Consider the following 15,024-nt stretch of genomic DNA (forward strand, 5'->3'; position numbering starts at 1 on the left):
CAGCTCCTGAGGGTCCTTTCTCCTTTCTCTTTTTTGTTTTACTTTCCCCCTGGTCTCACATTTAAGTCCCTTTAAAAGTGAGATCCGGGGGGCCGGCCCCCTGGCGTAGTGGTCAAGCGCGCAGGCTCCGCTGCTGGTGGCCGGGTTTCGGATCCCGGGTGCGCACCCGATGCACCACTTGTCAGGCCATGCTGTGGCGGCGTCCCAAATAAAGTGGAGGAAGATGGACACAGATGTTAGCCCAGGGCCAGTCTTCCTCAGCAAAAAGAGGAGGATTGGCATGGATGTTAGCTCAGGGCTGATCTTCCTCACAAAAAAAAAAAAAAAGTGAGGTCTGGTGTGGTGAAGGCAGCAGCATTTCCAGCAGCAGAACTTTGGGAAGGAAGAAGAAGAGAGAGAGAAAGAGGGAGATGGAGGAGGAGAAAGCTGTGAGGGAGAGCCGCAAACACTGATGACTGATTCCTTCTGTCTTCCTAGACATTTTCCTTCATGAATTCTGATGAGTTTATCCCTCCAATTCTGTATAAGAGGGCAAGAGTTCTGTACCAGGTTGGTATTCTAAGGGGCTTCACAATGTAATAGACCAATTCTCACCACACACTGACGCACACCCACACCCAGGTCTGGCTCCGTACAGTTTGCCGTTGACTTTCACATTACTTCTTAGGTTTTGTGTATTCTGCAGAACTCAGGGAGGATGGCATCATCTCCATTTAATTGACAGAGGCCCACGGAGATGAACTGATCTGCCCAACACCCACCCACAGTTACTAAGTGACAGAACTAGAACTCAAATCTAGGATGTCTCCTCCAAATCCAGTTATCTTTTGTTTATATTAGAGATTCTTAAGACAGAGAATGAGGAGGTGCCCTTCCCCCTCTCTATCCCACCTTCGAGTCTCTCCCTCTCAGACACACTGGAATTTTCAGGAAGGGGATACATATAATTTTTAAAAGCATATTTGATATTAATATGCAATATTATAATATAAATATATAAGGGTGGAATCCTGCTGGTTTTATTATATAAACTAGGAAACTTCCTGGTACCAAGAAGCCCCTCTCCAGGCCTTGGCTGCCCTCTAAACATCTAAGTGGTTTTATAAAGAGGCAAATGCTGAGCTCGGAGGAGCCAGGAATCCCTGTGGGGTGGGGCTGGCTGGCAGCCTCCCTGGAGAAAGACAGTCTTAATTTAGAACAGACTTAAACTTGGGGGAGAAGGAGGGGAACAAGGTATTCTGGGTCCTCAGGGCACGAGGCAGGAGTAGAGTCTGGGAGATTGTTAGGGAAGGCAGGAGAGAAAGGCTGGGAGCTGGAGGTGCCATGAATGGCAGACTGAGAAGTTGGGGCTTGCCCCCCAGGCTTGGGGAGCCTTGGCAGGCTTTAGAGCAGAGGAGTGACTTGTGTAGTGTAGGTTTAGGAAGGTTCATCTGGCACAATGGAGTAGCCTCTGGAGAGCAGGATACCGGTTTGGAGACTGTTTCAGTACCCTAAAACAAGAGGGTACGGAGGGTGCAGATGGCCAGGGGGAGGGGCTGTGGAATGGGAGACGGGGGAATAACAAAATCTGGAAGACTTGAACAGACAGCTCACCAAAAGAAATGGCCAATACACACAGGAAAAGATGCTCACCATCATTAGTCATTCGGGAAATGCAAATTAAAACCCCAATGTGACAGCCCTTCGTGCGTGCTAGAATGGCTAAAATTAAAGAGCCAGGCAACGCTAAACATTGGCAAGGGGATGTGGAGCAACTGACCTCTCATTCACTGCTGATGCAAGTGTGAAGTGGCACACTTGACAACCTCTTTGGAAAACAGTTTGGCAGTCTCTTGTAAGGTTAGATATACACTTAGCCTCTGACCCAGCAATTCACCTCCCAGGTACTTCCCCAACAGGAATGAAAACATGTGTCCACATACAGCTGTGTACCTGAATGATCATAGCAGACTATTCATTATAGCCAAACTGCAGACAGCCTAAATGTCCATCAACAGGAGAATGGATACATGAACTATGATGCATTCATACAACTTACACAATAAAAAGAAGCAGCTCGTCCAGGCACCAGTGTAGATGAACAGTGTAGAGGAACTGATCAATGCAATCTCACAGACCTCATGCTGGGGGAAAGAAGCCAGACACAAACAAGTACTTGCTGTATGATTCCACTTATAGGAAGTTCAAGAACAAGCGAACCAATACATAGTGATAGAAATCAAATCAGTAGTTGCCTGGGGAGGAGAAGGTGAGGGACATTAATTGCAAAGGGGTATGAGGAAACTTTCAGGGAGGATGGAAATGTTCTGAATCTTGATTGTGGTGGTGTTTATATGGGTGCATATGTTTGTCAAAAGCCATCAACCTGCATACTCAAAATAGGTCTGTTTTATTATAGTTAATTATACCTCAATAAAGTTGATTAAAGCAAAAACAAAACAGCAAGGCAGATTTTCTTTTAAAATGGAGAGGGCTTTATTAAAGCCGAACACATGCACGCCGTAGGTGTATACTCAGCAGAAATGCAAAGAAACGTGCAAAACATTCATAGCAGCAATACTCAAAATAGGCAAAAACTGGGGACAACTCAGATGTCCCCCAACAGTAGAATAGATGGATAAAATGTGGATACGCATGCCGTGCAGTACTGTACAGTCCGACCTAACGGTGGGCAAAATAAAGCAGACACAGCGGAGCCCAGACTCCACTTGATTCTCTCCCTATAAAGTTCAGAAACAGGCTCAGGACAGCAGCTGCTGATGAGAGACAGTGACCGGAAGGAAACACAAAGGGGTTTCTGGGGCTGTTAAGTGTTTTGTTTCTTGATTTGGGTGTTAGTTACCCTTGAGTGTGTTCAGCTGTAAAAATTCATCCTGCTACACTGTTAATGATAAGTACATTTTTCTGTATGTATGTTATATTTTAATTAAAATGTTTGCTTTATTGTTAAAATTGGTAATGGTTTTTTTTGGGGGGGTTAGTGGTATAAATCAGAAGGTAGACATCACCCACAAATCCAGCACAGTGAATTGTGGGAAAGCAGGGTGGGGCTAGTGTCTGGGTTCCCTTGGCCATGGGGGTTGGCAGCTGAGCGGGTGGGGGTGGCAGAGCGGCTGACGCACCAAGCTCTTCCCCGCCGCTCTCTGCCAGCCCATCCTGACCTCTCAGCCCCTGGTCAGCCCCCTCCTTGCTCCCAGGATCCTGCTCACACGGGTGAGAATGAACTGTGAGAATGAAGCCTGGGATGAAAGGCTCTGGCAGTTGGCCAGGCAGGCCTGTACCCATCAAGGCTCTCTGCTTGGCTTCTCACAACAGGTCCTGGGGAGCAGGCCTGGCCGGGCTCCTTGACCTCTGCCCACAATGGGCTACTGGCCTGTTGCTAAGGCAGAGACAGCCAGGGCTGGGGGCTGCCTCCTCCTTCCAGCCACATTCCCCTCTCTGACCCGCCTCAGAGACCCGCCTCTGCCCCTCACTTGTTTGCACAAGACTCAGCACACGTGAAGAGCACAGCTTTGGAGTCTGGCATGCTTCCCAGCTGTGCGACCTTGGCTGTATGAGTTACTCAACCTCTCTGAGCCTTAGCATCTTCATACACACTAAAAAACAGACATTTACAGAAGTGAGATAAATATCAATGGGAGTTTTAATATTTTCTTCCTGTACCCCAATAGACTGTTGTGCACACCCCACTTTGGAGAACACTGGCCTACAGCCTCAGCTCTAAATTGCTCAGCTTGGCCTTTGAGGGCCCCTGAGTTCTAGCTCCTTCTCTGACTACTCTCCTGCTTGGGCCAGAGTGACTGCTCACTGACCTCTGACCCCTAGACGGGTGTTTCCATTTCTCACCTCTCTCACAGAGCAATTATTTCTACTCCCACTCCCATCCAAACCCCAGCCATCCTCTGGGGCTCTGGTGGCTTCAGCGCCCCCTACAAAGCTTTTCTGATGTTCTCGTGTATTTTACTCATTCAACCAATTTTGTTGAGCCCCACTGTATCCCAGGTGCTCCGGCTCTGTGTTTCCCCCCTCTGACCTCATCATCCACCAGCTTGCCTGAGATATCAGTTGTCATGCACTGCCCGGCAATGATCCCTCTCACACACTGTGATCTCGCCATAGATTCAATGTGCTCTCCGTGTCTGTGCCATCTGCCTGTATCAGTCAGGATAAGTAACACTAGCTGTTGTAACAAACAACCCCAAACATCTCAGTGGCTAAACACAATATGGGTTTATTTCTTGCTCACATCACACTCTGACATGGGTCAGGTGGCCCTCCTCCAAGTGGTGACTCGAGGATTCAGGCTCCTTCCGTCCTCTGATGCCTGCATCTCCAACACAGGCCACCACGATTGCCATGGGAGTGGAAGAGACAGCACGGAAAGGTAGTTTTAGCTCCAGGTCTGGAAGTGGTACACGTCACTTCCATCCACATCCCATTGCCAGAACTCAGGCATATAGCCCCAACCTAACCACAGGCAGACTTGGAATTGTAGCCTTCCTATGTGCCCAGGAAGAGGAAGTAGTATGAATGACCATATAGCTGTCTCTGCCCCACAGCCAGCTGCACTGTGAGCTTCCTGAGGGCACCGACCCTGCACACACCCTCCTCATGTTTCCCTGAACCTCCTCCATGATCTCTAACCTGCCTGCTCCCAACACATACTCACACACCCATCACACCCAGCACAGTGCCTCGCACCCAGTCAGTGCTCAATACTGACGCTGATGGACAGACAGTGCATGTCAAAACAGCTGCCCAAAGGAGAAGGTGATGAGGCTTGGCAGAGATAGGTCCTTCCCGTTCTTTGGACAACACCACTTCCCTGGGGTCCCGCACAGTGTGTAGCACATAGTAGGTTTTCAGTAAACATTTGTTGAAGAAATGAATAGATGAATTCATGGAAAGATTAGGAAAACAGGCTCAAGAGAATGGAAGGAAGAGATAAAAGGTTTTAAAAAAACATTAGCTAGCAGAGAAGACTCCAGTCCACACCTGAGACAGGTGAGCCCTCCTCCCAGGCCCCCACGGACTGGGTGCCCAAGGACCCACTCAGGCAACAATGGCTGGGGATGGGGCGTTAGCCGATGTTGAGTTGGGCCTATCTGGGACCTCCGGAGCTCCCCACCCTGGGGCAGCGAGGATTCTTCCCTTTTGCAATTCAGATCTTTGTTTGCTGGGGTTCACTGGGTTAATTATTGTTGTGGTTGGGGTGGGGTGGGAAGGGGCCCTGCCCTGGCCCCAGGGCCTGGAGGGGGATCTGAGAGGCAGGGATGGTTTGGAGACCAGAGGGCTGGCACTGGGAGGCTGGGGGCACAGGGTAGATTAGAAAGGCACCTGTACCACCAGTGTAACCATTTCTAGGCTCTAAGGCTAGGTGGCTGGTCTTTAACCTTCCTTATCTTCCACTCATTTGAGTCAACCCCTAAACCATCAAAGCCCGGTGAGGTCCGGCTCCATGAGGCTGGTGGCATTATTCACAGGGGTGGGGCTGAGTGAGCTGGGGGAGAAGTGGCCTGGCCTCTGGCTCAGATCGTGGTCAGCTGAGAGTGGGACTGGCACCCCGAGCTCCCTGAGCTCCAGAGGGGCAGGGACACATCAACGGGGTGTCCCAGCATCAGCCTCACCTCCAAGGACCCTGCCACGTGCCTGCTACAGCTACCTCAGCCTCCGTCACACCTCTCCAGGCTGCCAGCCATTCTGCAGGGACAAAGCCAGGTTGGTGATGGCCCAGTGGGGCTGATGAGGGAGTGAGACAGGTGAGGAAAAGGGGGCCAGCCTTGAGCTGGTGGGGACACTGCTGAGGCCCAGTCTATCTCTCCAAGCTTCACAGCAAGTTAGGTCCTTGAAAACCCAAGGCTGGAGCTGTTAGCAACACAGACTCCTGACTGGTGAGGTTTTTCCAAGGGTCACCTGGTCCCTCCCCCTGCATCAGGTCAACACCACAGTCCAATGTGTGTGAGTGACTCTGGAGTGTGAATTAGCCTGAAGGGTGTGTGCTGGGCCTGGTGGGGCCAGTGCCAGGGCTGGAAGGGGAGTGAAGGCCGCAATTCTTGCACAGTGTGGAGGAAGCCAAGAACAGTGTTTAGAGCAGGGCTCCGGACTCAGACACACCCAGGTTCCAGTCCTTGCTGTGTGACCTTAGGTAAGTCGCTTGACCTCTCTGAGCCTCAGTTTTCTAAGAGGGTGATTTGGAGTGGATGAGGGTGATACTACCTACCTTACTGGTCTCTGAAGAGTGTAATAAGATAATTTCTGTGCTATGGATATCAACGGACCACCATAAGGCAAGTGCTCATGGTAGATATAGTTATCATTAATGCCATCTCTTGTGCTGTGGTAATTCTAATGTTTTTGTTATGTTGAATATTGATAATTATTTAAATCTAACACATAATTGGTATCAATAATGATAGTGGAAAAATGGTTTCAATTTCCAGCAAGGAAAGGGCCTAAATACGCTCATTCCATTTCCTTCTCTTTGCCCATGATTTCCACGTGTGTGTGTGTGTAGAGGGCTGGGGTTCGGGGACGTGATGACTCCTGCCACGTCTGCTCTGTGATAGTGCAAAGGTTGTGCAGAGGTGTGGTGACCATGGAAAGGGGAGTCTGGGGACAACCTGGCACGTCAGCTCTCTCTGCTGCTAGCTCAGGGGTGCCCAGGCCTGGCTGATGCCCACTGAGCCCTCCCCCATCCCCAAATTCCTGTCCCCCAGGTCCCTGGGCCAGTCCTCCACTTACCGCATGTCAAGGCCTGAGCTAAGTGCTTTACATAAAGCTTATCCTCCCAACTGGCCTACAAGGTGGGGTATAATTATTCCCACTTACAGATGGAGACACTGAGGCTTGGAAAGCCAAACTAGTCTTCCCAGCAAGTGGCAGTGTCCAAACTGGTCACTCCGACCCAGAGGAAGGGCCCCCCGCCAGGTCCCTTGGTGCCCTGGCTACCCAAAAAAGTAGATTTGCCTCTACCGCATCCGGTGCCTTCTGGGCTCTTGGTCCTCCCCCTACTGCCACCCTCTCCCCTGGGGCTCTGACCCCCAACAAGCCAGTCACCCAGAGAGACATTGGAGGAAGCTTCGTGGGATCGCCCAGTCCAGGGTGAGGGATGGGGTGAGGGGAGGTGGGTGGAGCTTCAAACTTCCAGTCTAAAGGAGCTGGGACCTTAAAAATAGATAATTGGTGGGAGGAAGAGTCTAAAAACAGACTCTAGACGAAGTCACGGAGCCCTCTGTGAGCACACGTGCACACACACGTGTGCACACACCCATCCTGGGAAACTTGGAGGCCCCGAAGCAAAGATAAATGAGCAAAACCACAGAGACACACAAACACACTCAGCTCACAAGTAAACACCACCTTCCAGGACAGCTCTGGGTCCACCATGTCCACCTCACGCTTGCACAGATCCGTGTCAGGGTACACACACACACACACAGAGGCACACATGTGCACGCAGGCAGAGAGCAGTCAGTGGTCTGTCTGGAGACTGAGCAGGAGGGAAGTAAACAGGGATGGAAGAAGAGGAGGAGGCAGCAAGTCCCGCCTGTCCCCTGTCCCACCTCCCCAAGTCCTGCCGGCCAAGCCCCTGTTCTGACCCGGGGAGCCCCTGAGCCACCCTTGCACCAGGTAAGAGCCCAAGGAGGTGGCCCAGTGAGTGGGGGGGGGGGGGCGGGGGGAGGGGCTGCCATTGAAAGAGCCAGAGTTTGGGGTTCAAATGCCACAGCCCTGACCCTTCTGCACTCAGAGCCTTGGAGAAATGACTTAACCTGGCTGAGCCCTGGTTTCCTTACCTGTGAGGCGGGGCAATGATGCTATTCTCATGGGTCTGCTGTGCCTGGTACATGGAAGGTGATAGATACATGTTCTGAGAAGGCAGCTGCAGTGTGCAGCAGTGCGAATGGACCAGACTAAACCTCCTGGCTTATGCACTTGCTAGCAGGTCATTTGGCCCCCTGAACCTCAGTTGCTGCATCTATAAAATGGGGCTAGTAAATAATGCCTTCCTGCCCATGCCCACTTCAGATGGCTGTTGTGAGACTTGACAAGACAATGCTGTGGGGGTAGTTGATTGGGTGGGGTAGAGAGAGCCCCTGTGGGGCAGTGAAGGCGAGGGTCAGGGGCTGGACTCAGCTGGCAAATGCTGCTGCCCCCACCCCCTCTCCTCCCTGAGAAAGCCCCCTCCCCCCACACCAGGGCTCCCACTGGCTACTGTTCAGGATCCAGTGGAGCCACTTCCCAGGTGTGAGAGGGTCCTGCAGCCCCCAGAACACTTGCCCATGCAGACACCCCCTCACCCTGGGCCCATGGAATACAGAAGCCAGAGTGAGTGAGGGTGGAAACAGGGCCCATGATTCACAGCTTCATGGGGCTTTCCAGGGCCCACCACACTGGCATGCCCCGACAGCCTTTCTCTAAAGACCAGACATTGGCAGCTCTGAATGGACTTGCCAGAAGTTTCCCAACCTCAGGCTCCAAATCCCACTGGGTAGTCATTCAGCAATAGAAACTCAGAGAGAGCTCGCTGCCCTCAACCTTCTTAGAGGAAATGGGGCGATGAGAGGCAGCCAGTTCAGGGTGCAGCTATGGAGAGTCAGCTCTTACTGGTGGTGTGACCCGAGCAACAACCTAGTGTCCTCGAGTCTCGGTTTTCTCCTCTGTCAAATGGGTTTAATGGTCCCCTGTCATTATTAAATGAGACTGTCATGAGGATTCATTGAAATCACAGACATAAAGAGCTGACATACAGCAGGCGCTCAATAATGATCACCATCATGAGACACGGCACAGCCAGGAGCCAGCATGTCTGGGTTTAAGCTTTAGCTCCACCACCTCCCAGCATTGTGAGCTCGGGCACGTTTTATAGACATCTCTGTGCCTCAGTTTCCTCATTTGAGAAACAGGACTAACAACAGTGCTGGAGACTAGGTGAGTAACACACCTGAAGTGCCCGGGCCACATTAGGTGTTGCTACTACTCTTGATGGGAGGCAGCACCTGGTGTGGAGACGTGGGCTGCACGCCTGCTAGGACCCCGGTGCATCACGTGTTCCACCAGTTAAGTCTCACAATAGCCCCATCAGGAGGGCAACTTGATATCCACTTTGCAGAAGAAGAAACACAGACCTGACTGGACCAAGGGCACTGCTATGTGGTGGCAGGTCTGGGATTTGAACCCAGGTCTTCAGAGGCTGTGCTTCCTCTGTAGGTGAGGCATCACCTCAGTGGTTTTCACACTGGGTTCCAAGGAACCCTCAGGTTCCCTGGAGGCGCCTCAGGGACTGCTAGGGTGCTAGGTGTGGGATGGGAAAAGGAGGGGCCTCGAAGGAGAGGCTGGGCTACAGGGTTCCTGTTCAAGCTGAGACAGGGACTGGGACGGAGATGGGGAGAGGATCAGGGAGCCTGAACATGTGGGGAGACAAAGACTGAGAGAGAGACACTAAAAGAAAGCCTTTCCTCTACTCACAACGCTTCTGACACCAAATGTGTGGGGTTTTTCCCCCACACCAACAACCAAATTCTCCAACTCTCCGGACACCAGCCAGGTGTCCTGTAATTTAACTCAGTTCTGACACTGACTACCCCGAGTTCACGTCAGACTCCACAGGTCTCAGGGCTCGGTCCCACAAGACGCCCTCATTTAGGTGCAGGTCTCAAGTCCCGGGTCCCCAGGCTACCTGCACTTCTGTCCAACTTGGCTACAAATTCGGGGGTTCCCACAACCTGCCACTTCAGGTTCCATAATTTGCTAGAACAGCTCACAGAGCTCGGGAAAGCACTTTACCGACACTTGCCCATTTGTTAGGAAGCATGTTATAAAGGGTGCTCATTAACAGCCAGAGGCAGAGACACCCGCGGTCCAAGAGGGTCCCCAGTGCAGGAACTTCGGTCTCCAACTCCACCCTCTCAGCACGTGGACGCATTCACCAGCTCAGAAGCTCTCTGAACCCTGTAGTTTAGGGTCTTTTATGGAGCCTTCATCACATAGGCGTGAGGGATTATTAACTCAATATCCAGCCTCTCTCCCTCCCCAGAGGATGGGGGCTGGGGCTGACAGTTCTAAGCTTCTAATCAAGGCTTGGTCTTTCCGGCGAGCAGCTCCCAACATGAAGCTATCCAGAAGCCAACCAAGAGTTGTTTCATTAGAACAAAAGCTGCTCCTATCACCCAGGAAATTCCAGGGGACTTAGGAGCTCTGTGAAAGATGCTCCTGTCACCTCCATCACTCAGGAAATTACAAGGGTTTTAGGAGCTCTGTGTCAGGAACCAGGAGCAGTTACCAAATCTATGTTTATACGTGAAAGATGCCAAGAGAGACTGAGACCCAGAAAGACGAGGCGACAAAAAGAGAGGGAGAGAGAGTGACCAGGAGTCCCAGCATTACAGGGAGAAATGGGGCAAGGAGAGACGGAGAGACAGGAAGACAGAAAGGGAGACAAGCAGACTCTGGTTGGGATGAAATGCTTCTGCAGGCTTGCTCCCCCATCTCAGCAGGCTCAAGACATGAAGCTTTCACCCTCCCAAACAGCCCCCCAGTCTCCTACCCAGTGACCCCATGACCCGACCTACTCTCTCTCTGCCCAGCCTCCCAGGGCAGGTGGGTCAGACCATGTGCCTGGGCTGCTGAAGCTGCCAGCATGCCCTACCCCACCTCAGGCTGAGTCTGGCACCTGCCCGGGACCAGGTATGCCCAGGTCAAGGGGATTCAAGATCAAAGACAACCCCCAGCAAAGGTTACAAGTGCTTGGGGGCCAATATGGCACTGTGGCGAGCCATGCGGGTTTCAGTACCACGGACATGTCCGTCCACCTGATAGCTCTGTGACCTTGGGCAAGTCATATCACTGCTCTGACTGTTTTCCCACCTGTAAAACGGCGATAATAATAATAATATAGTCCTTGTTTTATCGGGTTGTGGTTTTATTGTGAGGGTTAAACGTATGTAAAGTGCTTAACCTAAGCACCTGACACCCTGTAAGCTCTCAGTAATTGACAGTAAAACTTGAGGGCTCACCTCTTGGGACGGAGGTGGCCAAGGGAACCCAGCTGAGGGAGCCTGAACTTTTCTCTTTTTTTTTTGTTTTGTTTTGTTTTGTGAGGAAGATCAGCCGAGAGCTAAAATCTGTGCTAATCCTCCTCTTTTTTTTTTTTTTTTTGCTGAGGAAGACCAGCTCTGATCTAACATCTATTGCCAATCCTCCTCCTTTTTTTTTTTTTTGCCCCAAAGCCCCAGTAGATAGTTGTATGTCATAGTTGCACATCCTTCTAGTTGCTGTATGTGGGATGCAGCCTCAGCACGGCCGGAGAAGCGGTGCGTCGGTGCGCGCCCAGGATCTGAACCCGGGCCGCCAGTAGCAGAGCGTGCGCACTTAACCGCTAAGCCACAGGGCTGGCCCTGAACTTTTCTTAACTTACTGGGACCTGAGGAACTTCACAAAACCTCTCTGATACTCAATCTCTTCATCCATGGAGTGGGGCTAACACCCCTCACTTGCCCACCTCATGAGAGGAGGAAAGCTTTTGATAAACTCTGAAGGTCAGATAGTGGCATAATGGGGGCCCAGGCCAATGGGTCTGCGACTCCCCCTCCAGAAAAGATGCCCAGCTCCTTGGGCACCCCAGGAACACCACTGGATGGTGGCCCACCGTTGGCTAGTTGACCATTCCTTAGCCACTGGCTGGATTGTCAACACCCCCTACTGGTCAGATGAAGATGGCCCCCCAGTGCTGTTTCCAGGAGCCAGTGTGCTGCTGGGGTGGGGGCTCACCCTCACTGGGGAGTTGGAAAAGCAGGACTGCTCCCTGGGACTGCCCAGGACTCACCTACTGGGTGGCCAGAGCCACAAATGCAATGAGCACCCCACGGGCCTGTCTCCGGCCACCCATAACCACGATCATTATTAACTGATGTGTACTGATTATCTGGCAGTGTGCTAAGTGCTTTACATACGTTATCATTTCACCCTCCTAATGACCTATAGGGTTAACACTGCTAGTATAATAAATCATAATACCTATTTTACAGATGAGGAAACAGACTCAGAGAGGCTGGGTAACTTACCCAAGGCTACACAGCTGGGAAGGAGCAGGGCCAGTTTTGCTGCCCAAATCTGGCTGTCTCCTGAGTCCTGCCACCTCCTGTATGACCCAGGCTTGTCTCAGAGAAGGTGACACAGGCGTGCGCTGGGAGGACAGGGGTGTCGTGCTGTCCAGACTGGTCTAACATGGGAACAGGAGGCAGCTGGCACCAGGGAGGGCATCAGGAGACCTAGTGCTACTTTGCCCACTTGGCTGCTCTGTGACCTTCGGTCAGCCCCGTGCCCTCTGGCCTCAGTTATCTCATCTGTAAAATGAGAATGTTGGTCCACATGCCCCAAGGCCCTTCCTGCCTCTGATTCATTCCACCACCATCTCCATCAAATTGCTAGTGCCATTTATGATGCAACTTCACAGCAGTCTAACTGAAGCTTCTTAACCTGGGGTCCCTGGACCTCTCGGCCTCCATGAGCTGCCCGGAATTATAAGCAAAATCGCTCATAATGGGTGTGTGTGGGCCCCGTATGCATTTTTCCAGGCAAAGTGTCAACATTACCAGATTCTAATCCCCAAAGGCTAAGAACCATTGATTATTCTAACCTTTTAGAATTGCCCTAGTCTCGATCTAAATTTTTAGGGGAATGAGTTGAGAAAGCTGAGTCCCTACCCTGTAAAATTCTTCCCTTCGCTGTGTTTAAAGTCCCCTCAGGCTTCCTGCAGCGGCACCTGCTCCTGCACCCCAGGCTTCCACCCTGCAGCCACACTGACCCCTGGAGACTCCCGCCCCCAGTGCTTCCAGTTAAGTCTCTGCCTCTGTGCTGAAGCTCCCATCCGCTGTGTTGTCATGGCGAGTCCTCACCCCCATGTCCTTCCCCGGACCAGCGGCGCCAGGACTGGCTGGTCTTTCGTGAGGTAGGTGCAGTGACCAGGATGCCAGTAGGGGTCGCAGGGTAGACGAACCCCATGGAGCGTCCGAGGGCAGAATCTCGCATCTTGTTGGCCCCCTTGGCAGCCTGGGGGTGAGGAAAGTGTGGCAGCAGTCAGGAGGCCCGTGTTCTGGGTCTGGACCTTCCTCTCGGCGGGCCTCAGTTTTTCCATCTGTAAAGTGGAGGGAGGTGGCCCAGAACCCCTAGATGGTTGCTAGGCAACTTCCCTGCACTGAGGTCCTGTGGACCTTTCTGACTAACACTGGAGGGAGGAAGCTGTCTTGAACTCCTTTTGGCCGAAGCACTTGGCCCAGCATCCTTAGAGAATGAAACAAAACGACCCCGGGGCCCTTTCCCAGACTTGACTGAGAAAACAGAGCCCATTGTCCTGCAGCTTAAGGGAAAGCCTTACCCCTGGGAGAAAGGAGGGTTCTAAATAAGGCTGCCCCAAGAGCTGTCTGAGTGGTGAGAGAAATGGAGACCCCACTGGGGGTCTCCCAGGGGTGGGCCGGGGCCTTGAGATCAGGGTCATGGGGCCCGGGTGATGGGTGGCAGCCTCCTGGGGTACAGCTTCTGCTCATGTCTGGAGAAGCCCAAGCAGGCCCCAGTGGGAAGGGGGAAAGCGTCGTCCTGTCCTCAGCAGCTGCATGCCGTGGGGACAGGACTGGAGCCTGGACCACCCTCTTCGCTCAGCTGCTGGAGGCTTTCCTGTCCCAGTTCTTCTGAATCCTCCCTCCCCATCGGCTCCACATTCTGTGCCCAGAGAGAGCAGAGTGAAGGCCCAGGGATGATGGAAGGCCCTGCAGAGATGCATGGGGGTGGGGGGGCACACCCAACCAGCCATCCCAGGACCCCCTCCAAGGAACAGGACCAAATCCTCATAGGTACAAAGACTCTCCCCTCTCCCACTCCCACCCTCTTGCTCTCTTCACCCCACCACCAAATGATTACAAAACAAGACGCAGGCATAACAACGATGCAGGACGTTCTCTACAAAAGTTATAATAAGCTTGCGGCGGGGGTGGGGCATTGTACAGTGGTGGGAATCTTGGAGCCCGCCCCACCCCAGCACAGGGAGAACCAGGAGGAGCTGAGGCAGTACATGAACAGGGAACAGCAGAGAAAGGGCAGCACATGGGGCTCCAAGAAGGTCGAATCGGCACTTGTTGGGGGGCCCCAGGCCCAGACCTGGACAACAGAGAGGACAAGGTGGGCGCAGGGTGGTGTGGCAGGCCACCAAGCCCTCAGAGTGGGTACAGGGACCGCCTCCATCACCCCCCAGCTCTGGGCATGTGTGTGGAAGGGGGCCCACATACACAGACACACCAGAGGGAGGCCTGTGGCAATCTTTGGGGGTTTTCTTTCCTCTGCCCCTCACCAAGGAGGCCCAGCAAGGAGCTGGGAGCTGTGGCAGTGTTCTCAGTGGGAGCTGATGGGGGTCCACTACTGACAGAGGAGGAAGGGCACATCTGCGTGGGGGTATGTATGTGTGCAGGCTCCTGAGTTACTCGCCCACATCTGTGATCTCTGTCTGACGGGAGAGCTCTGAGGACACATGTCTGAGGCTGGCCTCTCCCCTGGTCTCACCACCATCACAGAGCAAGGACACATGCTGAGCTCTTGCTCACCCACTATCCATGCTGAACCATTCAGTGCCCACCTCTTCCAGACCTCAAGAGAAATCCACCAACCAACCCCAACACAGATACACATACACAGAGCCCTGGGGATCTGGGGACAACCTGCAGTTTAGACTGTCCACATCCTCAGGCTCGCCCAGTATCCACCTGGCAGGACTTGCCTATAGTAGGCTGGACACAGCCACGCCTGGTCTCCACCCGTCTCTCTCCACCCGTCTCGGGCCTGGGAGACTCTGAGGCGTTGGCAGATGCCTTCTCCAGCCCAGAGCACGCCTGCCGGGCCTGGGGGCCATAATACTGCAGCCAGTTGCTCTAGCACCTTGCATCTATTGCCCTGACCCTCTAGGGTCCTGGGGAGGGCCAGCTGCACAGCAGAGTAGGGGGAGGGTAGAAGAGGACAGGGTGGGGAGGGCAGAGTCAGGGT

This window comes from Diceros bicornis, chromosome 18 (assembly GCF_020826845.1).
Source record: "Diceros bicornis minor isolate mBicDic1 chromosome 18, mDicBic1.mat.cur, whole genome shotgun sequence".
Classification (NCBI taxonomy): domain Eukaryota; kingdom Metazoa; phylum Chordata; class Mammalia; order Perissodactyla; family Rhinocerotidae; genus Diceros; species Diceros bicornis.